At 37.1% G+C, this 24,317-nt stretch overlaps 1 long non-coding RNA gene across 1 annotated transcript; it reads right to left on the reverse strand.

Moving 5' to 3' along the window:
• Positions 1-2,311: 2,311 nt before the first annotated feature.
• On the reverse strand, positions 2,312-9,370 carry LOC136851733 (uncharacterized). The gene is made up of 4 exons (XR_010856950.1): positions 9,264-9,370; positions 7,692-7,784; positions 3,075-3,186; positions 2,312-2,391 (listed from the first exon to the last, which is right to left on the reverse strand). It is a non-coding gene; the product is annotated as an uncharacterized lncRNA (long non-coding RNA).
• Between the last annotated feature and the right edge of the window lie 14,947 nt (positions 9,371-24,317).

The raw sequence follows: 24,317 nt of genomic DNA on the forward strand, positions 1-24,317 counted from the left end.
AAACACATGACTTAGACTAGAGGGTCATACCAACACTTCGCTCATCCATGGACAGGCAGAGCCAGGAGCACTGGACACAACATACCGGACGCTTTAATCTCTACAAAGGAAAAAAAAGCATACAACAATAATTTAGAAGCCTTAATAAGCTTTTACTTACGTCAACCCTCAAGGTAGAAGTTAGGTAGAGGAAGCCACGACGACGATGCGACTGGGTCTGCTCTTCTTTATGAGACCTGAAGAAAAAAGAAAGAAGAAAGAAGAAGTGTGCCGACAGTGCACCTCACGTGGTGCACTATAGGCGTACTTGGAGTTCTTTGCAACGTCCTTCGGCGCCTAGCTGCAACCCCATTCTCTCCTTTTACTGTACTACCGTTCATATTCTTTTTCTTCCATCTTACTTTCCTCAGCCTCTCTAACAATTATAATTGTTCCATGGTGCAACTGCGAGGTTTTTCTCCTGTTACACCTTTTTAACCTCTTATTCTCAATTTTTTTTCAGTGCTGAATGAACTCATAGGCCAGCAGCAGCCTTCAGCCTAAATTGTATATTCTATCTAATATAACACAGCACTACCTAATCAAACAGGAAAAAGTAAAGGAAGGGCAGCAGGGGATGTAAAAAGTAAAGTAGAAATTGCTATAATTCTCTAGAAATGAGCTTAGTAACACCACCTTAACTTTTGGAGGTAGTTAGAAAAGGAAGGGATTATGATAGTGATACATTTTAAGTATTTATTGCAGAAAATGGTAAAATGTTCAGAATAAAACAAACACTCAATTTAGTGAAGTCTCACAGAAAGTGAAGATAAAGATTATCAAAATACTTAGAAAAGAGACCAATAGTAAACAACAAGAGAAGTCAGTGTTATTTGGAAAAAGGGATTACCAATACGACAGAGAAAAGTTATACCAAGTAAAACTGTTTTAAAGTGAAACAGCTCCGCGTCTCACACAGAAGTGGTTAGTGTCCCCACCCAACTCTGTTTTGTAGAGTGAGCTCTTGCTTAGGAGCCAGGAATCAGGAACCAGGATCAGGTGCCAGGAATCAGGAAAAAAGGACTCAATAACTAGGAATCTGGAACCAGGAATCAGGAACCATGAGCCAGAAACCAGGAGCCAGGATCAGGAAACCAGGAATCAGGAACCCGGAATCAGAAACCAGAAGCCAGGAACAAGGAATCAGAAACCAGGGATCAGGAATCAGGAACCAGGAACCAGGAATCGGGTATTTGGAACCAGAAACTAGGAACCATGAACCAGGAACCAGAAACCAGGAACCATGAATCATGAACCATTAATCAGGAGTCAGAAAGCAGGATAAAGGAAACCATGAATAAAGAACGAGAAAAAGGAACTAGGAATCATGAACTAGGAACCAGGAATAATGAATTGGGAATCATGAACCAGGAATCAAGACCCAGATACCAGGAATCACACACCAGGCAGGAATCAGAATCAGAAACAGAAATCAGGAATCATGGAAAACCAGACCAGGAATCATGAATCAATAATCAGGACTCCAGGAATCAGGAATGGAACCAGAAGCCGGGAATCAGGAACCAGGAATCAGGAATCGAAACCAGGAATCAGAAACCAGAAACAGGAACCATGAATCTGGAGCCAGAACCAGGAACCAGAGATTGGGAATCAGGAATCAGAAACCAGAAATCAGGAATTGGGAATCAGGTACCATGAATTATGGACCAGGGATCAGAAACCAGAAACCAGGAATCAAGAACCAGGAACCAGGAATCCGGAACCAAGAACCAGAAATAAGAAACCAGGAATCAAGAGCCATGAATGAGGAATCAAGAGGCAAGAATCAGAAAGTATGAACCAGAAATCAGGAATCTGATATACACGAACCAGGGATCAGGAACCAAAAACCAGAATCAGACACCAGCAATCAGGAACCAGAATCAGGATCAGGAATGAAAGAAATGGAAATCAGAAACAAAGAAACAGGAATCAGGAACCAAGAATCAGGAATCAAAACCAGGAATCAGGAACAAGAACCAGGAATCAGGAACCAGGAACCAGGAACCAAAAACCAAGGAACCAGGATCGGACGAGATCAGACTTTTCTAGCTGTGGAGAATCTAATCTTTTAGGATTTTAATCTTTTAGTTTGCCTTTTCTCTCGAACTCAGATTCCCAGCAGAATGTATATAACAAACATATGTTTATAACAACCACATCCGCGCATGCGCACATCCACTGAAGAGACAAGAAGCTTCATAACCGGATCCTCAATCCTTACCGAGCAAAATGTTAGTTAATAGAAAGTGACCGAAGTGATTCGTAGCCCATTGTGTATTCAATCCGTCCGCTGTCAAGTTACGGTGGTCCAGACCAGCTATTCCGGCATTGAGGATCAACACGTCAATCCTAGAATAATAATAATAAATAATAATAATAATAATAATAATAATAATAATAATAATAATAATAATAAATAATAATAATAAGAAGTAGACTCTCTCTGTTGAAAAGGATAGCTGCGTCATTCGAGTTTATTTTATGTTAATTCTTCTCAATTACATTTTCATTATTCTTCTGATTTGTCAATATTAGGCAATGATTGGCCAATGTTCATACTTTAGTAAAGAAAAATATATTTTCAAAGAATCATAGGAAAAAATGAGAGGATTCAATACCAATTAACAACAACAACAACAACAACAACAACAATAACAATAATAATAATAATAATAATAATAATAATAATAATAATAATAATAATAATAATGAATAATTGAATCTATTTTAACATAATCATAAGCTTAATCTATGTTAGTTTTCAGGTCAAATCATTGTAAATTATCACTAAATTTCATGCAACGATAATAAGGAAAATTAAGTAATAATAATTATAATGATAATAATAATTACTTGATCTATATTATTAATCAGATATAAAATCTAGTGAATTATCATCAATCATTTATATATATATATATATATATATATATATATATATATATATATATATATATATATATATATATATATATATATATATATATGAAGTTAATTGACGTCTTATAAAAACTGTGAGAGAGAATTCTCGCCTTTCCTCCTCAACCAAGATTTCATTGGCAAACTTTCGGACGGAGGCAAGGGACGAGGTGTCTAGTTGCTTCACGTGGACGTCTTCATTCCCCGTCGTGTTGCGTATGTCCTCTGTGGTGAGAGAGAGAGAGAGAGAGAGAGAGAGAGAGAGAGAGAGAGAGTTACGTTTATTGTAAATATAAAAACAAAATCAAAGATAACGACACTTTGACCTTTCAGTCAAATTAAATAGATTGCTTCAGGTGACTGGTTAAAAAGTTCATTGTTATTATCAATTATCTATGATAAAATGGCAAGATTCTTTCAATCTTATCTTATAATTTACTCTAGTGTACGGTGCATCATGTATGTCCTGATATGTATACACGCGCATATGTATTTCAAGTGTTTTAACGTGAGAAAATGGTGATATGGGTATGACAGTGTTTTTTTTTTAAGAATGTAATAAGGAAATATTACAGAACTAAGGTGTACCAATACTGTTTGCGTTTGTGCTTTGAAGACACCCAGTACATGACAGAATGGCGTATTGATGAGTGATTGCAGTACATTCGAATGATTACAGATGGTCAATGATAAGCAGAGATTACAGTGGGGCGGATAAACAAAAATCGTGCACTTTGGGGTAGAAGCGTAAAACTTTAGCCCCCAATGAACATTTCTGGATATGGACCCCAGTTAGCGGTGCCTACTCGTGGCTACTACAGGATGTCATCTTTTATCACTCGTTTACCCATATTTTCATACAAACTTCACTTCTGGACTGCCTTTCAGCACTCAAGTACATTCTGACCTGTCAAGTAATGGGTTTTCGTATCCTCTCAAGTGATCAGAAATACGTCCAACCGAAAAAATGTAAAAAATATATCTCAGGGCAGCCATTTTTTCAAAATGGCCGCCAGAAGAATCAAATTCATCTAGGAGGCATTTTAAAAATGATAGGGCCTGTCTTAGTGTCTAAACAAATGATTTTGGCTATTAGAAATACTCCGAACCTAAAAATAGTTTTCCTGTGGTGAGTCAGACATCTTGTAATTCAAAATCGTTGCCAAAATTTCCGGACATTTAGTGGCAACTTTGCTCTTGGTCTAAGATTGTATATATTTTGCAGCATCTTTGCTTTCGGTAGATAAAATAATTTATCTGAGGGTGGTTGCACTTATAAACATCAGGGTCAGACATTAATCCCTGCCAGACTGCCCAAGGCAGGAAAAAGGTCCTCAGGGGGCAAGTGTAACATGTCAACAACTTGCCAAACAGGCCAAATAGCTTTCATACAAAGACCATATATACTGACACAATATCCATTGATGCAGCTTTCAAGTACTGTGTCACAATTATTGTATGGCAAAATAAAAACATGAATGTGACTATAGTTAAATAAAATAGGTAGTCCTAAAAGATTACACGTGTGGACAACTGGACAATGGATTAAAGTGACTTTAGTGGGTACCTCCTGACTGAGCAAATCAGTAAAGGTTAAAGTCTGGCCCTATTTGTTTATGTCGTGGCTTTACGTTCAGGACTAATAATGAAGCTTAGCTGTTAAAGTAATGATGGTTTTTGCATTTTCGCTCTCTAAATGTAAAATTGTATGACTTTTATTTTCAGGTATACCCCAATGGCAGAAAAATGTACAGATTAAAAGCAATTGCTTCAAACCTGAATGCAAGAATTAGACTATGTGTAATGGTGATGGTGCTTAACTTAGAGTAGTTTGTGAGTTTAACCTGCAAGTGTGGCTAAACAACCCAAGCTTTCAGATTCTGCTAAAGCAGGTTTCTCAATAACAGCGATGACTCTATTGACTAGAAACTTTGTTCTTTGCTAAGATTATATGCTTGAGCCTTTACACTATCCCAGTAAATGCAAACGAAAAGATAAAGGGTGCTGGGTATAAATATGTTGCAGAAAATCTTCAAAGTTTTAGAACTAGGCTCTCTTCCTGTAAAAATTAGTATACAGAAACTGGATGAAGGATCTGGTGTGGAAGCAACACTTACTAGACACAATTCAAAGGGGCACAAATCATGCAAAAACAAGATTAGTAACTTAAAGTTGGGAGTGAACTGAAAAAAAGTGATACTAAAAAAAGGGTCATATGGGCCAAGCGCCCCGCCCCCGCAAAAAAAAAAAGAAGAAGAGCTCAGCTAAAAGGCAGTTGCTGGAAAGTTTGGACAAATCTTCATGATTTCAAAGTTTTTGAAAGATACAAAACTGTTTGGCTGTTGGAAATATGGGCAATAGAGCACATTATCACAACAAATTTGCAAACTGTACAGACGTGCCCTGAGACAAGATAAAGCAGAGAGTTTCATGAAGGAGCAAAGTATAGTGCTTTTGAAGCCGATTTCATATGTAGAAACCTTTAGGGACTCATCAGAAAGAAGACCTGTTTTTAGCATAAGGAACTGAAAAACTTGTACAAATCAAGGCTCCAAAATCTTGACATACTAAAACCACAGGTTCACAAAACCAGACTTAAAAACAGAATATTGGCAGCAATCCCTGACCTCAGAGACCACAAGCAGGGAAAAGGAAGTCCTCTTTGCTTTTGATAAGGATATTGGGGCTGTATTAAAGGGGGCCAATGATAGGGATTTGACTCTGAGGCTCTGATATTAGCAAGTGCTGCCAAAATTATACGCCGTGATATCTTTGAACTCAAACAAGTATTCACAGGAACATTTCCGGAAGTCTGTCAGGAACAGTCTGTTCCTGCCTCTCAAACCTTGCTTAACATGACACTGGATGGACCTAGCATAAAGAACTGGAAAACAAGAAGGCCAAGACCCCGTGCTTCCCAAACAATCTCTCAGCTGATTGTGTTCAATACACTAAAGTCTAGATGCAATGCTATAAAAGCCAGTACCTCAAGCCAAAGGCACCAAGAAAGAGAAACACCAGTTTCCATTTAGAGGCAGATTAGCGGTTAGTGCTGCATGTACCTGACGCAACCAGCACAGGTATCAAAAGTTGTCGTCATAATTGTGTCAGTTTGCACAAGATACGCTTACCCGTGTCCGAAGTATGGGTATCCTTTGACGTAGGAAAGCATCACAGATACATTGCAGCACATAAATAGCTGGTGCTTTGGGTCCCTCAAAAGCAAACTCATTGGCAGTCTTCGCCTTATCGGCTGTGATGTTACCTCATTCTTTGCTGGTAAGAGCAAATCAAGTGCCTGGGATACATGGAATGTATTTGATGGGGTGACAGATGCATTTCTGATTTTTTGCAGAAGCTCCAGCAGATATCCCAGACAACATAATGAGCTGGAACAGCTTGTGGCACTCTGGTATGACAGAATGGGAGGGCTACCCAAAGTCAATGAAGTCAGACAGCATATGTTCGCAAGGAAGTCCAGGGATTTGGAGCATATCCCTCCAACACAAGCAGCCCTCCAAGCAACACACATTGCAAGCGGCGTATCAAGGGAAGCCATGTGTGAGGACAGGTACTTCAAAAGGACACTGAATTGCAGATCTTGCAGATTTGGGGATGGGAGAAGCAAGATGGATCGTCCTGGGTACCAAAGTGGACAACCCTTCCTCAAGCTCAAAAGCACTTATGAACTTATACACTGTAAATGCAAGAAAGCATTTGCATCTCCTACAAATGCTGCAAATGGCTTAGAAGTGCACAGTTCTTTGTATTTGTGAAGGAGGAAAATGCTTTCAGAAGTGACTCATTTTGTCTCAATTGCAGTTGTAATGATTATGCCTATACATTTTGAATTTTTTGTAAACTGGAAGCTCATTATGGATGTTGTAGGACATATGCCTAACCATAGACTCTAAAATAGTCCACCTTCAAGTTGTTCCTTTGTAATATGTATCTCTGACTGGTTATATAAGTTATATGTTGCAAGTAGCAAAGTGAGTTCAAGTATCGTCTCTTATGTTGCGTTAAAGAGATACGTCAGCTATTTCAGAAAAAATGAATAAATATCCTTATTCAAATATGTATTCTTATACAAAAATTTATCTACTTTAATACTCTCACTATTTATTGGTGCATTTGCAGGTGTGCTGAAGAATAGTCACGCGGTTTGATTTAAATTTGCAATAATAGAATACAATGTTACTAAGAGTATTACCGAAAGGAGTAAACGTTTATGTCGGCTATTTAGAAAATGGCAGACATTATTTGACTTATGTAAATAACTTAAATAATGCAAATAATGTAAATAAGTTAAATAATTTGTAGAGACTTGGGAAAGACAGGCAACACATTTTGTACATATGAGAGGAAGTAATGGAGTCAAAACTTAGTCTAATGTGGCTGAATAACAAAAATATGGGTAACAATCGGTTCTTAGATTGCAAGCTCCATACTGGCCACCGGGGACAGGACTGATTGGGGTTCATATCCGAAAATGTTCAGTGGGGTGTAAAGTAAACATGTACAAAGTTTTACTTCTACCCCAAAGTGCACGATCGGGTTTTAGTGGAAGAGGTATCTGGATGATATGATAAGATAACAGAGAAAGCCAGCTCTTGACTGTACCTTGCAGGACCAAACGAGTGCTTGAACTGATAATAAGGACATGATACGATTATTCACAATTTTGTCGAGAAGGCCCCTAATAACGATAATAATTGAATATTTCTCACCTGCAACTTTTGTGGCCTTGGGAATGTTTCTGCAGCCTAATATCAACCTCGCTCCCTTTCTTGCCAAATCTCTCGCTGTCTCCTTTCCTATGCCTGAGAAAAGGCATAAGAATATATCAATTCCTCGAAAGTATCTCTCTCTCTCTCTCTCTCTCTCTCTCTCTCTCTCTTTCTCTCTCGCTCTTATGGAATTGGCAATAGAAGCTGGAATACTTATTAAAAATATAGTGCTGTAAAAAGTTTTATTTATATATATTAATATATATGTATTTATGTACATATGTATGTATATAATGTACAATATATATTCAGGCAGCAGGAAGTTTGCAAAAAATATTTTATAGGAAATTTGTGGAGCGCCTGTGAAGCCAAAGTTGGAACGTATGATGGGAAGGTTGACCAACTCTCCTCTGTGGAACTAAAGTGTGGATGTTGAATCCAAATGAAAGACCAAATGTACATACAACCTGCAGAGATGACTTGTTTACTTGGTATTTGTATAACAGTGGGCAGGCTGCTGCTGCAAACGCCATCGTTTTCTAGCATCCATGTTTAATACTACACTGTTTGCTAAGAGTTTTATTGACTAACTAAAATATGGAATAGTTTTCCAAGTGCAGTTGTGGAATCTTCTGATTTCCAAATAATTACGCAAGGAGCAATTTCACTCCTGCTCTCTCCTGGTGTCTCCTGAATTTCAGGTGTATCGGTTTCATTTTCTATTCCTTTATATTTATTTACTTATTTATTTATCATCTTTTCCTCTAACTCTCTTGCTGCAGGCTGATTTGTCTTTGGAGACCTCTTGGGTTTATCATAATCTGTTGACTCTGTCTATGAGGGTTTTCAGCCAAAAGATTTAAAGAAAAAAGAAACTAAAGGGTGGTAAAAGGGTTAGTGTGAGTGTAAGGAAGGATCAGACACAAATAGAGAGTACTGGGAGGAAGAAGGAGGAGAAAAGACCTTGAAAGGGATAATGGATGGATGAAATTGTTATTAGAAAGAAAGGGCCTTAGTATGCAGGATGTGAGAGAGAATGTACAAGATAGAAGTAAATGGTGCAAAATGTGTAAAGGTTCAGCACACACTGCTGGTGAGCCTACTGTGAAGGCGCAAGCTGCTAGTGTCATGGACTTTTTCTGCACAGGGAGTTCTTTCATGATCCAGCAGTTTTAAGAGAATATAGGATAGAGTATAGAATTTAGGCCAAAGGCCAAGCTCTGGGACCTATGAGGTCATTAAGCGCTGAAATGGAAATTGAGAGTAAAAAGGTTTGAAAGGTTAAAGAGAAGGAAAACCTCTAAAGTTGCACTATGAATCCATTGTTAGGAGATGGCTGGGGAAAGTAAGACGGAAGAAAGAGAATATGAATAGAGGAGGTATAGTAAAAGGAATGAAAGGGGTTGCAGCTACGGCCCTGAGGAAGGGACGCTGCAAAGAACTAAAAGTGCACTTGTGGTGACGACACTAACCCCTATGGCCCTAGTAGCTTTAAGTGCTAATGTAGTGGTGACCACTGTCCTTCCTTTTAGTGGGGAGCATTACAGAGTTTTATAGGGACTAAGTCATTACCTGCCGATGCTCCCGTTATGATAACCGTCTTCCCTTCCCATCCTGACGTGGTCCAAGTTAGCATTGCGGCTTTCCGACGGTAAATGATTCCTCGGATGTAGACTACAGAAGCAGCAAGGCCAGGGCGAGGATTGTAGCCAAAATGGCGTATCAATCGACAGAAATGTCCATGACTGCTCTTGTTGGATTGGCTGAAATGGTAGATTGAATGGTTCAGATTATTATTATTATTATTATGCAGCCATATTATTCAACAAAACTTATCATTAGGTCTTCTTCTTATTATTATTATTATTATTATTATTATTATTCAATTATTATTATTATTATTATTATTATTATTATTATTATTCAGAAAATGAACCCTATTCATATGGAACAAGCCCACCAAAGGGCCATTGACTTGAAATTCAAGCTTCCATTTGTTTACTTTTCAATTTTAGTTTGTCTCTTCACACCTAATGCAAAAAAGTAACAAATAAAAGAGATAATATAAAATTTTTATATTTTTATCCAGTAATCTGGCCAGCGTAACAGATGTGGATTGAATTTGAAAGAATGGATCATGAACGCTTGAGTTTAATCTAATCAAGTCTAGTCAGACTGAACAGGATACTACTGATATGAACTTTCCACAGTTGACCTTCCTCTTTAGGTCATTAGATTTCACTGAGATATCAGGTGATGCATTAATAGGGAAAAGAAAAAAGATTTGTTAAAGAAACTCAGTAAAAAGTAAGATGATGATAGGCTGTGGTCTGTGATGCAAAGATGGTATTTGAGAGAGATAGTATTATATCATAATATTACTGCTAGTATTAGTGGTTTCAGTTATATATATATATATATGTATATATATATATATATATATATATATATATATATATATATATATATATATATATGTATATATATATATATATACTGTATATGTATATTTAGTGGGGCAGTTATTCACTTCTTGAAAACTGTCTGTAGTACTGCGTGCTTTCACTTCTGTGGGAACAAGTTGCTTGAGATTTAACTATGTTTGGAGCGTACACCCATCATGCTCAGATGTCAACTATCTTGGAAAATTCACGAGTTTTTTATTTAAAATGGAAATTATGTTTCCCCCTAAATACATATATATCTAGTCTTAAAAGCTGTATAAACTTTCCACCTTTTAAAGGGTAGTAGTGACCGAGTCTTTATCTTAAAAGCCACATTGTAAAATTTGTGGACTTAGAATTCTTACTTAGTCTATGGGCACTCAGAAATTTTATATAAGTTCACAAGTCACTTTGAGCCTTTACTGTTACTTCTCCACACATCTCGACACTCTCCCTGCGCTAGCGCCCTTTTCTAACTCTCTGTTATCCTAAGAACCTCCATATATATAGGGTTCTGTCTGATATTCCTACGATACCAAACATGGTACAAATTTTCCAAGTTTCGTCTCTGTGGCTCCCGTTTCCATTAATGTTCACGTTCACTTTTCTATACATTTCGTTCGAGGGCTGTTATGAAGTTCAATGGTGACAAGATGTCGGCTGGCCACCTTCCTCGAAAGGCTCCCATAGTGGGCCTATTTCGATTAACTTCTCACTTCTCACTAAAATCGCTGAACACCTTTTTCCCGTGCGAGACACACACTACTAATTTGTATGGGCAAAAGTCGGTTGGTCCCGGCCTCTGGGATTCATTCAGTTCGTTACAGCCCCTTTGCTGTTTTTCGCTCTGTCTTTATCGGTAATTTTCTGTATGCCTTTGCGCGGTAATAAAGATATTTAATTTATTCTGTTACAGACTCGACTCCATTACACACACACACATTATATGCGCGTGTGTATGGATGTATGTATATATATTATGTATCACACACACACACACACACACACACACACACACACACACACACACAAACACACACACACACACACACACATATATATATATATATATATATATATATATATATATATATATATATATATATATATATATATATATATATATATATATATATATATACTATATATACTATTACCACTAACAATGGCTGGTACTAATAGTAAAACCAATACAGCCGTTTGCGCTAAATTTGTACTTTTAATTGCTATACTATGGATAAATATCCTTTGCAGTATAATATCAATAATGTTAGCCACTTCCTACACTTACACTGCTTATTCATGTATACCATCAATAGACTATCGTCCAAAAGGTGGTTTCACAGCAAAATAATGCAACAGCCTTTCACATTCATCCTATTATAACTGGTAGATTTGGGCTGATTTTCCTGGCTCAGAATATATCAGAGTTAGACTCATGATACGCTTGTTGAGAAAACTCTTCTCTCTCTCTCCCTCTCTCTCTCTACTCTGATAAATGACTCACGCCCGCTACCCCCGCACCCCAACCCCCTATCCCCGTCATTCTGGCATGCGGATGTTGTTATCTCAATTTTAGTTTTCTGTGAAAGAAAAATATTGTGCCGGCTTTGTCTGTCGATACGCACTTTAATCTGTCTGCATTTTTCTGTCTGCACTTTATTATATCTGCACTTTTTTTCTGTCCGCACTTTTTGTGTCTGCCCTCAGGTCTTAAAAACTACCGAGGCTAGAGGGCTGCAAATTGGTATGTTGATCATCCACCATCCAATCATCAAACATACCAAATTGCAGCCGTGTAGCCTCAGTAGTTTTATCTTATTTAAAGTTAAAGTTAGCCACAATCGTGCATCTGGCAATAATTTAGGATAGGCTACCACCGGAACGTGGTTAGTTTCATGGACCGCGCAAATAGCATTATACCGAGACCATCGAAAGATAGATCTATTTTCGGTGGTCTTGATTATACGCTGTAGCGGCTGCACAGAAAACTTGATTACTTGTTTTTGTTGTTCACATAAGTGGTCAGTTGATCAAGCACTTTCAAGGTCTCTCTCTCTCTCTCTCTCTCTCTCTCTCTCTCTCTCTCTCTCTCTCTCTCTCTCTCCCGCCCAATACGAAAGAGTTTCAAGGTCATTTCCTCGAAATATGTACGCTTCTATGATTTCCACTTCTTCAAACACTCTATATTTTGCGTAGGTCTTCTTTCTTAGGTCTCCATCGTGCAATGAAGAATAACTTAGGTCTATACAGTGCAATAAAAAAACTTACGTCTAAATCGTACAATCAAAAATAACTTAGGTCTACATCGTACAATAAAAAACTTAGGTCTACATCGTGCAAGAAAAAGGAATTTAATCTACATCGTGAAGTAAAAATAACTTAAACAAAGGAAGGTAAATTTCTCAAGTTATCTCACCTGTAGTGCATCGTAGGGCCTACCTTCTTCAATGTTATACAGTCAAAATATTTTTATTGATAAACAGTATCTCGCGTTGAGCTCTTTCTTAGAATTGCCAAGACTTTGAACAATTTTCAATTCTTTCGCAGACCTAAATTGGTGTGGTGCAATCTTCCGATCACCACATGACGATAAGTTCAGGGGAGAGAGAGAGAGAGAGAGAGAGAGAGAAGAGAAAGAAGAAAGAGAGAAAGAAGAAGAGAGAGAAGTTTCTCTCGAAGTGTGGTAGATTGTGAAATTTTAGTATATTTCGCCATTACTTCTGCATCTATTCTCTTACTTATGTGATTCCCTCATTCAGGCAGATCTAGTATACAGTATATCAAAGGCAAAAAAATTCTGATTTAATCGACAAGTATGTGATCAGTAACTCCCAGTGGTACTATGTCTCTCTCTCTCTCTCTCTCTCTCTCTCTCTGTGGTGGAGCTCTTCCTTAGAATTACCTAAATCTTTTTTTATATGACAGACCTTTCGGGCCCCGAATCAACTCATAAATAATCCAGAAAGGTTTGGGAAGAGGTTCAGCATCAGACGTTAACTAAGTGAGCACTGACTGAATCTTGGTCTGATACTGAGTCTGAGACTGACAGATTACACAAGCCTCCTCTCCCAGCAGCCAGGTTGATCTGTTGCCAGTTAAGCAAATTTCTCGAGAGATATAAATGTCTTTTCCTTCCCACCTTTAGCTCTGAAAAGGAAGTTTTTTTTTTTTCTTAACCCTTAATTAAGGGACGGGCTAAATATATATTAAACATTCCCCCAAGACCGAGAAAACTTTAAGGTTGGCCAATTTAAGGGAAAAACACGTTAATGGAAAGAGGAAGATATGGAAATGCGCAGGGTGTAAGAAAAAAAAAATTCTAAAGTTTACAACCCTGTGTGGGGCCTCTTTTGCAAGAAACCTGTAAAAATATGTTAATTTTACCAAGTTATACATTTTTTCTAATAATTTATTTTATTTTATTTTGGAAAATTATAATTATAACTCACACAATATCATAACAGATAAGAACTAAAATCAGTAACGAATTCTGAGCATATCTGTTGTAAAATATTTACGTAAATTTACTGAGATCGGGAAATGCAGTAACTTTTTTGGATTTATACATGTTTTTTTCTAATATTTCTTTGTTAAATTACAGCTATAACTGACATCATATCATAAAAGATAAGAACTAAAACCAGCAGTAATCCTGGGGTATATGTGAGCCAATAAATAAAAAGACGTCATGGCAGAGAGGAGCCAATATTTCCTCTTCAAGTCGAGAACAATACTGAAGTTCCCAAGATGCCCATAACTGAAGTGTTGGAAACTCTCTCCCGCTCGATACAGACAGATCGTATGACGCGTAATGTTAATCCTCCTCAGAGGGGATCTGGCCACCACCTAAAACCTGTTTTAGATCCTCTATTGAGGGATCTGTCCATTAAGGGTTAAGGTCGTTCTTGTACATTTTACTAATACTGGGGTCCAAATAATACATGCCAGGGCCAAGATTGAAATTACAGCTGGAAGTAGCTGTATGATTGCAGATTCTAAAAAGATTTTGTGAAGAAATCTTGAGATCTGGCAATCACTGAACTGTCAGTCCTATTGATCCTGTGAGAGTTCTCACTTAAATGAATGAATATTACACTGGATGTTTGCCCAGTTTTGACAGAATACGTATGCTGCTTAATTCTCACTTCTAAATCTTTACTATATTGACCTGTATAAAAGGAAGAACAGTCCAGTCATGGGATTTTATATATTATGTTGTTGCTTTCCTTGGGATATTTTTATTAACATTCCTTTTAGTGTGTTAGTATAGGAAAAACCAGGTGGACATTAAAGATTTTAACAATGATTTTATGGTTTCAAAACCACTAAAATAAGGCAGACTAAGAATGTTCTTAGGGGTTTCTTTCTCCATGTTACTATCACTATAATACTAGCAAACATCTAGTATATGTGAATGCTAACATAAACCTGTCCCTATTTTTCTTATGTATTCGATTTCTTGATCTAAATACTGAGGACTGACAATATGCAATGCTCGTAAAAACATAGAAGAAAAAGTGGATATTTTGATATTAGGTGGTGGCCTGAATAGAAATGGACATAAGCAAAGTTTTGGTTGGTTTCCTATAAATAGTTCTTTCAGTGAAATAGTTCTCCTTTAATTTGAAAACCTCCTAAGAAAGCCAGTTGTCTTTTTCTTTCTAAAACCAAAATTTAATGGATGGTCCACTAATTCTTCAGTTAAATTGAATTAAGTGCATCTGTACATCAATCCCAGCAAGGATATCTGTAAAATACCATCAACATCTGTCACTTTAAATGAGTATCTATTGTAAATATAGTTTTTAAATTTTACAAATCAAGTTTGATATATAGTACGGATAAAGGGGGTTGCCCATATATATACCAAATATTTGTTGGTAGAATTCACCATTGAATATAAACTTACAATCACAAATGCACAACCAAGTGAGTACATAATATGACATTTATAGGTATATAATGATGATGGATTAGTTCGTTATAATATACTATAAAATAGATTCTATAGGGACTTTATAAATATAGAACAAATATCAAATAACAAATCTAAGAATCAGTGGGGAAAACAGTGATTTTGTTTAGTTTATCAACTAAATCTACGTTCAGAATTATGAGAATCAGGGATAGTTCAAGTAACGGGGACAACGGGGCGGAGCAATATATTTTGAAAACATATGATATTGAGCAACGTAAATAACTTAGCGTCCATTTCTATTCAGGCCACCACTTTAATATCAAAATATCCACCTTTTCTTCTATGTTTTAGGAGCATTGCATATTGTCATTCCCAGTATTTGGATCAATAAAGGAATGGCATATAAAAATAGGGACAGGTTTATGCGGGCTGACGGCACATACTAGATATTTACCTTTAATAAAGCCCACAAAAAGTTTTATCGTGAATGTAACTTGGAGAAAGAAGACTCTAGAACATTCTTAGGAATGTTAAAAAAACATATCCCGAGAAATGCTCCTCTTTTGGCAGGTCAACCTGGGTAAAAGATTTAGAGGTCAGAATTAAGCAGCATAAGTATTCTGTCAAAACTCAGCAAACATCCGTCTTCAATATTCATTCATTTAAGCAGCCAAACTCTGCCCAAAGGATCATGTGGGAATGACAGTTCAGTGATTGACATACTCCAGGAAAGCAGCTTCCCCAAAATCTTTTAGAATCTGCAGATGATGGTCCCCCTTCAGGCAGCGTGCTGTTGTGCTAAACCCTTACATGTATTAGTAAAATGTTCAAGAATGAGCTAAAGAATAAATGAGGATTAAAGGACTAATTGCCCTATATTTTTCAATGCAATTAGTATGCCGCCAGTTTTTGACAACGCCCACGAAAATTTGCCATTGTTTACACCAAAAGGCAATATATTAAGTTGTGGCCTTAGTTTTACCAGAACTGAGCTGATCAGTGATCCTCTCTAGGAGCTGGCTTTGAAAATGATAAGCTAGTTTACATGGCTAAGAACCAATTGAGTTCATCTATAACAATGGGACCTCACAGCTATTACAAGGATAAGGCATTAGGTGTGGAGGCCTTAGATCACCAGAAAGGCCATTTCTCTTAATTCCTCTCATTAGCTGGCCGGAACTTGAACTGGGCGTCCCTCAGGAGTCGTAGCCACAACTCGGCCGACTCGCCCAACGGCGGAGAAAAGTGAAGAGGGGACGGGCAGACGACTGACGGACTTTTTAGAAATGGTAATCAGCATTTTCATTTAAGGCCTGAAGGTGGTAGATTTTCTTCTCCTGTATAACCAAAGGTTGAGGACTTCCACTAATTTTGAATAATGTGTTTCCATTAATTAGTGCATCTGTTCTTTATAATTCCCAAGGATTCTGTACATGTTATACCATCAATTATATGAGCTCCTCTTTTAAAGGCTGCCTTTTATATTTTTCATCCCTCCTATTGCCGCCCCTCCTGCCAAGTTCTGGACCTGCCTGCTCTGTTGTTTCTTTTGGCCCGACATGACGCCCATTTCTTCGGTTGATCATATACCAATAAATATATATATTATAGCTGTTTACGCTCGCCATCACTTATATATAGGCCCTCCGGGGCCGATATGCTACGACTACACCACCCACTCCTAAGAATATACTGGAGGAAATTTACCAGGGAGGTCGAGGATGAGTGTCAGGCATGTCAGAACAGCTACCTGCACCTGAAAATGAGAGTTTCGGTGCAATTTTCGTTACATCCGTCTTCAAGATGGGCTCCATGGTCCCGGGGAATGACACTTGGGGGTTGGCAGTGACAGCGGTCTTGCCAGGCAGCTTTAATTAATCTCCAGCCTGAGTTTCCATCGCAGCTGGCCTGGACTCACTCCTTAATTCCCAGATATGCGCTCCCTTGCAGCCCGAAGCATCCACGCCAGGAAACGAGGCTTTATAATGAGACCAGCCTCCATCTCCAGTTCAGTACAGTTCAGTCGTCATTCAATTCTGAGGTATTTATGCCTGTTGAGCCTATTGTGGCTATTTTGTATTAAATAAATATACTTTGCAATATCATTCCCAGACGTCGCCTATCCTCTGATCAAACATCATGATAAGGTTGTGTTGTAATCAGTAGCTATAATACAAGTACACAAATAAAGGAAGGCAAAATGAACCTGAATACACTAACATTTCATTATTGACTTTGAAATAAGTTCAAAATACTTATGTAACTATATCTCTCTCAGAAGAAAATGACAACTCCTCTTGGTTCTCAATTCATATAAAATGTCAAAAATGTCGGGAAAGGTAGTTTCAAAATTTTGTAATTCATATCAGAATATCAACAGTAAATAAGGCAGGTAACTTTCTCTAAATTATCACCTCATAATTAAAACAATGTAAAAGAAGAGTACTTTCAAAAATGATTCTTCAGAATGAAACAATGTTAAGAGAATTGTACTTTCAAAAATGATAGCAAATTATCATATCAGAATTGTCTCATTTAAAAGAAATTATTAAAATTTATTAAAATATATGATTGTTTCATATTTATTAAAATCCATTTGCAATGTCGGATAGAAATTCATTGCTCTATCCTCTTCCCATTTACCAAGTATTGATAAGTTTAATATCATTGGATTTCCAGCAATTCTGTTTTGTCCCTTTTCCATTTGTTATTTTAGTGAGAGTGTCCAAATCTTCCTTGTTAAGTTAATCCTGAATTGTAATACATTATTGATGTTAAAATAAGTCCAAATTAAATACAGGAACAGACCTTGTTAATTATTCATTAAAATTCTGTTTGTGGTCTCAGAGGTTTTGTAAAGAAATTATTAAAAAGGAAAAAAGTTACATCTTCTTTCTGTTATTTATATGTTTGTTTTATTTATATATTAAACATATTATAAAGTCATGTCCCGCTCTATATATTATATATATCGATATAGTAATATATCATATATAAAAATCAATATCTTTTTATTAAATCAACTAAAAAAACAAAAGTTTAAACCTAAAAGATTAAAACAATCCTGAATTAATACATTATTGAATTTATAAATAAGTCCAAAAATTATGCAACAAATGAGACATTTTATAATTTTGTGAACAATCAGGTATGCATCAGATGTAAAAATCATGTTCTCCTGCCAGTTTATAAATAATTCACAGATGAAAAGTATTCTTCAGCATAAATACGCCAATTTTGCATATATTTGGGTCGTTGCAGTGTTGCACAGTCACGGTTGGAAGGGCTCGATATCTAAGATAGAGCTGGATCCATTATGCCAGGATGACAGCATGTGTGACAGGGTGCTCTGATCTTCTTCTTGTCTTCGTGCATTTCTTCTTGATCATATTGTGCAGAACACATGGACATCACTAATGGCTCTTATATGGTGGGCTTCAAGCATATTGCAGTGTGGAATATAGAATCTGTTTGCCAAATCCCAACATTTTTTTCTCCACCGTCCTGACGTGCCTGACTTAACCTGTAGTTGTAAATCTGTTCCTCCTTGCTAAGCACTTTCACCAACGCTTCGGGTTATACCGTATGGGAAGGCATCATCGCCAACTGAAGTAGGGCAAAGGAGATCCATTTTTTGACCTGGCAGGGCAACCCCGGTTAATGGAAGATTGCACTTCCTCTAGTCAACAGCATTTCTGCCAGTCGGATCAAGCAAATACACCAACGTCTGACTCTGGACAACATAGCTCCCACGTCGACGTCAGAACTCGTATGAAGCATCAGCATTGTTGCACTTGTAATTGAGTAGAACTTCCTGTCATGTTATTGCTGGAGCTTGCAATGATTGCTCAAAGCCTAATGTGAAAATCTATAGCTCCAATTACGTGGGCGTGGAAGTTCCACCATTCCTCAAAACCCGGATGCCACGCAAGGTGTTATGACACCTGCAGATCTCCTGAAGCCCCAGCAACAATGGCCCTGCAGGTCTCGGATTGACAGGAGACTCAATGAAATTGTTTGTGGTCACACCAATTTGCAGACATTCTGTATGAAATCACCTGAGCCAGGCCTGCAACACATGGAAGCCTGTTGGTTTCCCCCAGAATGTCCTTTCTTCTGAACAGGTATGACCCGTTCAACAAGTCTTCAATATTCGTTCTCAATCCGGGCACAATTTCATTAGCTCTTGTACGGTTGACAACTCCTGCCATCAGGTTGTCATAATAACCTTGCTCCATCCTTTTCTGCAGGTGCCACACCCACACCCTCCTTGGGCGCCTTTTTTCTGCCCAAAGTTTTGCAGCAATCATTGCAAGCTCCAGCAATAACATGATGTGCATACTCAATGACAAGTGGCAACAATTCTGGTCTATCTGTACGTGCTATAAGCTATGAGTTGACGCATTACTCAGCTATGTTGTCCAGTTCTTCAACCCGTTGGTAGTATGTCTTGCAGCTGTGGTGATTACATACAAGTTCCTGTGCAGCTGACGGTATATAGCTTGGGTTTCCCGCGGTACGTGGGGCCAGACGTGACGTGGCGAAATCAGTTACTCAGAACGTTCACAACCGGATGCCTGCGTTGGTGTTACGTGCTCTGCTGTGCACTACTTCTGCCTGCGTTGGCGATGATTCGTCAGCGTCACGTCACCTACGCGTCAGTGCATTTGTAGCGCACTAAAATATGACATGCAACACGCACATCGTCCCGTGACACGTATCCAGTTGGGCGGGGCCTATTTTCTCGCGGTGGCGCAAGTTTCACCAATTCTGGCTGTGCGTGCGCATGCGTATTGATACGTGAATGTGTGAACTTAGCATCTGACCAGATGAGAGTTTTAACAATTTCAGCATGCAACCCTCTTCAAATGATGGGCTTTATGCGTCCCAAAGAATACAATTGAAGGGGTAAATAGCTGTTTCCCTGTCTTAATCTCTCAGATTTCCTTAATCTCTGGCAGAGTTTTCCATCTTTTACTGGGCAGACCTCTTCCAAATGACCAGATATGCACCGACCTTGCAGCCAGTGTCTTTTCTTTGACTGTTTTTTCATCATCTCTCTCTCTCTCTCTCTCTCTCTCTCTCTCTCTCTCTCTTGCATTTCTCCACTCAAGTAAATTCCTGATTGTTCTTGAAATGTCTGTTCCTATACCATTTTGTAATTATTGAAAAATGCATAACGTAATGTCACATCCCTTCAGAAGTTAGCCCTGTGCATTTTTTCCACCAATCTTTGTTTTGTTAACTTATTTATAGAGACTAGCTCATGATATAGTAGTCTCATCTTTTCTCATTTTCAGAGTGTTATCAGCGCAGTGTACCTACGTATCCGTGCCGCTGTTTAATCAATTGCCTGAAGAATCTGCTTGTACAAGGCGGAAAGAAATTCATTGCCATGTTGGCTCACGGTCCACTTGCAAAGTTGGCGAATTTTCAATCATTCATTAATTATTCTGTTTGATGGACTTCTAGGGTTTTTTTTAAGATTATTAACTTCTAAAACATTATCCATCACCTATTCTGTTATATATTTATTATGGATATTTAAATATAATATATATATATTATATTATATTTATATATATATATTTATGTAATGAACTCATTGATTTATATGGGCAAAAGAGAATTTCAAACCCAAAAGATTTAAAATATATTTAGGCAAAGACCAGTTCTGGTTGACAGATCTTTTCATAAATACGGCACATTTATGCAACCAAATGAGTTTTCTTTATCTATTTGGTGAATATCGACGAAGAAATGAGATGTAAAACACCATCTTTGCTCTCTTTTTATAAATAATTCACTTAAGTATTCCACTAAATATCGCCAGTTTTTAGTATATATTTAGGTGTTCTTGATAAATCTAACACAGTTGAGCTGGAAATACGAAGTACCATATCTAAGCTAGAGTTGGATCCATTACGGAAGCTCAAACCAAGGTATACTTGACCTACGTTAGATCAGTAACGAAGTGACAAGCGCAAACGAAGAAATATCTGAAGCGTGAGATCAAAGCTGCTTTGGAACTAGCATACGATTTAGCAAAGTGTTCGGGGGTTCGCTGTTTATTAATATAATAATTCCTTCATTTTCATTTCCACATAAACTGTTTGGACGTACACCTTTCTTGACCATAAATTGGCCATATACCTTTCCACCTTTCAGTCAGCCTGTGAAATAGTATCTTTTTTTGGAAGTTGTTGAAATGACCTTTTTTTTTTTTTTTGAGAATCGACAGTAGGTAATGAGTCAGTTGCATTACCATTTTAGGAAATTTTGTACATAATGATCATTTTGTTTAAATCATACTTTAAAAGAATTAGCAACAAAAATAAGTATCAAGGAAGCAGAAGTTTATTTTATTACTGTTGCTGGCACGGGCTCTTGCTTCATAATTTTAGATGCAATGCAGCTGTATTGAGCAATATGAAGTAAATGAATTAAATTCTGTCAACCTGCTGAAACTTGAATAGCTTAAAACATATATCACCTTATTCATCATGTTTATTCAGCAGTCTTAATCACTTTTTGGGAGTATTCGTTCTCTTTACTACAGTACTGTAAGCTCTGATATACTTGTGATTTTGATATTTTACAGTGATATTTCATACAGCCCCTGAATTAGCCACGAAATCACTGCCCTTAACTGAGTCATCTTCAGGTAAATGCACACAGAGTGACTTAAGGACTGAAATTAACGTCAAAGAAGGTGACCCTTTCCGTACCCTTGATACTTGTGAAAGTTTGTATGTATGTATATCTATGTATATATATATATATATATATATTATATATATATATATATATATATATATATATATATATATATATATATATATATATATATATATATATATATATATATATATATATATATATATATATATATATATATATATATATATATATGATGTGTGTGTGTGTGTGTGTGTGTGTGTGTAAACATTTTCCAAAAGTGTTATTGTAGCGGACTAACATTTGATTTTGTTCCTTAGGCATCATGCGCTCCACATGTTACGTATGAACACCCAAAGGTAACTGCAATTCATATGTAGCGGAGTTGATCAAATGGTTCCCAAATCGTTTTCCTGATTCTGGTGATTAATAAGGCTTTCGCGTCTATGCTTCACGTTTCAATAAATACCCCGGAATCTATACTTTTGATTAACCTTGGGACAATATTTTCTCTTTCTTTACTATTGATTATTTGGCAGAACTAATTACATAACTCTCTCTCTCTCTCTCTCTCTCTCTCTCTCTCTCTCTCTCTCTCTCTCTCTCTCTCTCTCTCTCTCTCTCTGCCTTACATACACATACACTCATTATCACAAACTTTTTTTTTATTTTAATTATCTTTAAAGTAAGGCATCGCATGAGGAAATAAGGTATTAAATGCTTGAACGCGATCTTACAACGCTAATTAGTGGAAATATACTTGCCAGTAAGTACTGTTTTACTGTTGTCTTGGAGAAGCAGGATGTATTAATGAATGAATTTTAAAATTGATAAAAGGGTGATATGGACAATAAACCGAGTTAATTAATGCTGCATAAGTTAATGTTGGAGGGAGAACACAAATAAATTTAACGCGACTTATATTGGCAACCTGAGACTAGGGAGTAAACAAGGCGTGTAATTGTAGCAGTTCCAGAGGAGCAGGCAAACATCTTTCAATAGTTATACGATACTAAGAACTATCCTTCTGCAGTCGGGTTCATTGGTAGCCAGGCTCACTGTGCTATCTCTGAAATCTGAAATCAGTATCAGCCGCCTGATCACTTGTCTGTCATCAATGATCAACTTGATTCAGGATCATGGTTTGATAAATAGTGGGTACTGGAATTTTAGTTTCTGGTCCCATAATTACAGCATAGAATAATATCAAAATTAAGCATTTGCTTCATAAAGCAAATAAAGTCGATATCGCACCGGAAATAAATTCCTACGTTAGCGCTTCATTACTGAGTTTTAAGTCAATGAACGTTTGAATTTTGTGAAAAGATGCATCTGTGATCGAGTGCAGATTACCTTAATTTTGGAAATATTTTATATTATTATTTAGGATCATCTGGACAATATGAATTCGTAAACGTCTGTCAAAGTAGGACGAGAAAAATGTCAGAGTTCTTAATGGTAGTTCAAGAACCATTATGCCGTTTTTCTTTCATATATTTACAGAGTTAGGGGAAACCTGTTATAAAAACTGCATTCATTCTTGATTTCTTTATATCTTCGTAACTAGAAGCATAAAAACACCTATGATATACCCAGTACGAACACAAACACCATTTTCGTTCTTATAAGCATAAATGTCAGTTTAACGTTTGCTTTTTTTTATGTGTTGTTGCATAAGAGAGGCTCGCATGCCCTGGTTTCCCAGTTAAAAATGCCGAGTTTACTGAACTGATCCAGGTGCAAAGCATTTGAAGAGCAAATTGTAATGAAAGCTTGTCAAGGGAATTGCAGTGAATTGTGAGGTGATACAGATGAAAGTTATGCCACCTTTGATGGTTGGCCCTTCTAATAGATTTTTCAATAACAAGAGTGCTTGGTGATGGAGGAGGTTCATATGGAGTAATGAGGAGACTTGAGAGACATAGAGCAGCCAAATGATGCTATTCTAAACAGCAAAACGCCACAAACCCTACCTTATAGATTGCAGCATGCCTTAGAGCAGGGACCCCCAACCCGCGTCCCTTAATGATGTTCAGTGCGGCCCTCAGGGCAAGATAATAATCCTGCTCTTATCCAGCGGATTGCACGTAGCCAGCAACTGTATGGCAGGATTTTTTGCTACTTTTACGCCAATTTTTATATAAATTCGGACTATTTTTAATAATAATAATAATAATAATAATAATAATAATAATAATAATAATAATAATAATAATAAATAATATAGATCTTTTAAATAATATGTTAAAAGGATGGCTGTATTATGCGAATTTATCTTATACAGTGTCTTTCTATTTTCCTTATGATTCGCTTTTGGAATCATGTTAGTCAGCAATGGCCGATATTTATTGGAGAAAGGACAGGAAGGGTGGAATGTCTTTTCAATCAGAAATTTTCGTCTGGATTCAGGTTCTATTTTTCGAGGATGACCAGCGAGCTGGTCGAAACATATCGACGGTACCTGAAATGAAACCGAATCCAGACGATATTCTGATTGAATATTTCAATAAAAGACTTTCCGCATTCCACACTTCCTTTGTCCAATATGAATATCATCTTTAACAAATGTGACAATGTGAAGAA

The sequence above is a fragment of the Macrobrachium rosenbergii genome, chromosome 24, assembly GCF_040412425.1.
Source record: "Macrobrachium rosenbergii isolate ZJJX-2024 chromosome 24, ASM4041242v1, whole genome shotgun sequence".
Lineage (NCBI taxonomy): Eukaryota > Metazoa > Arthropoda > Malacostraca > Decapoda > Palaemonidae > Macrobrachium > Macrobrachium rosenbergii.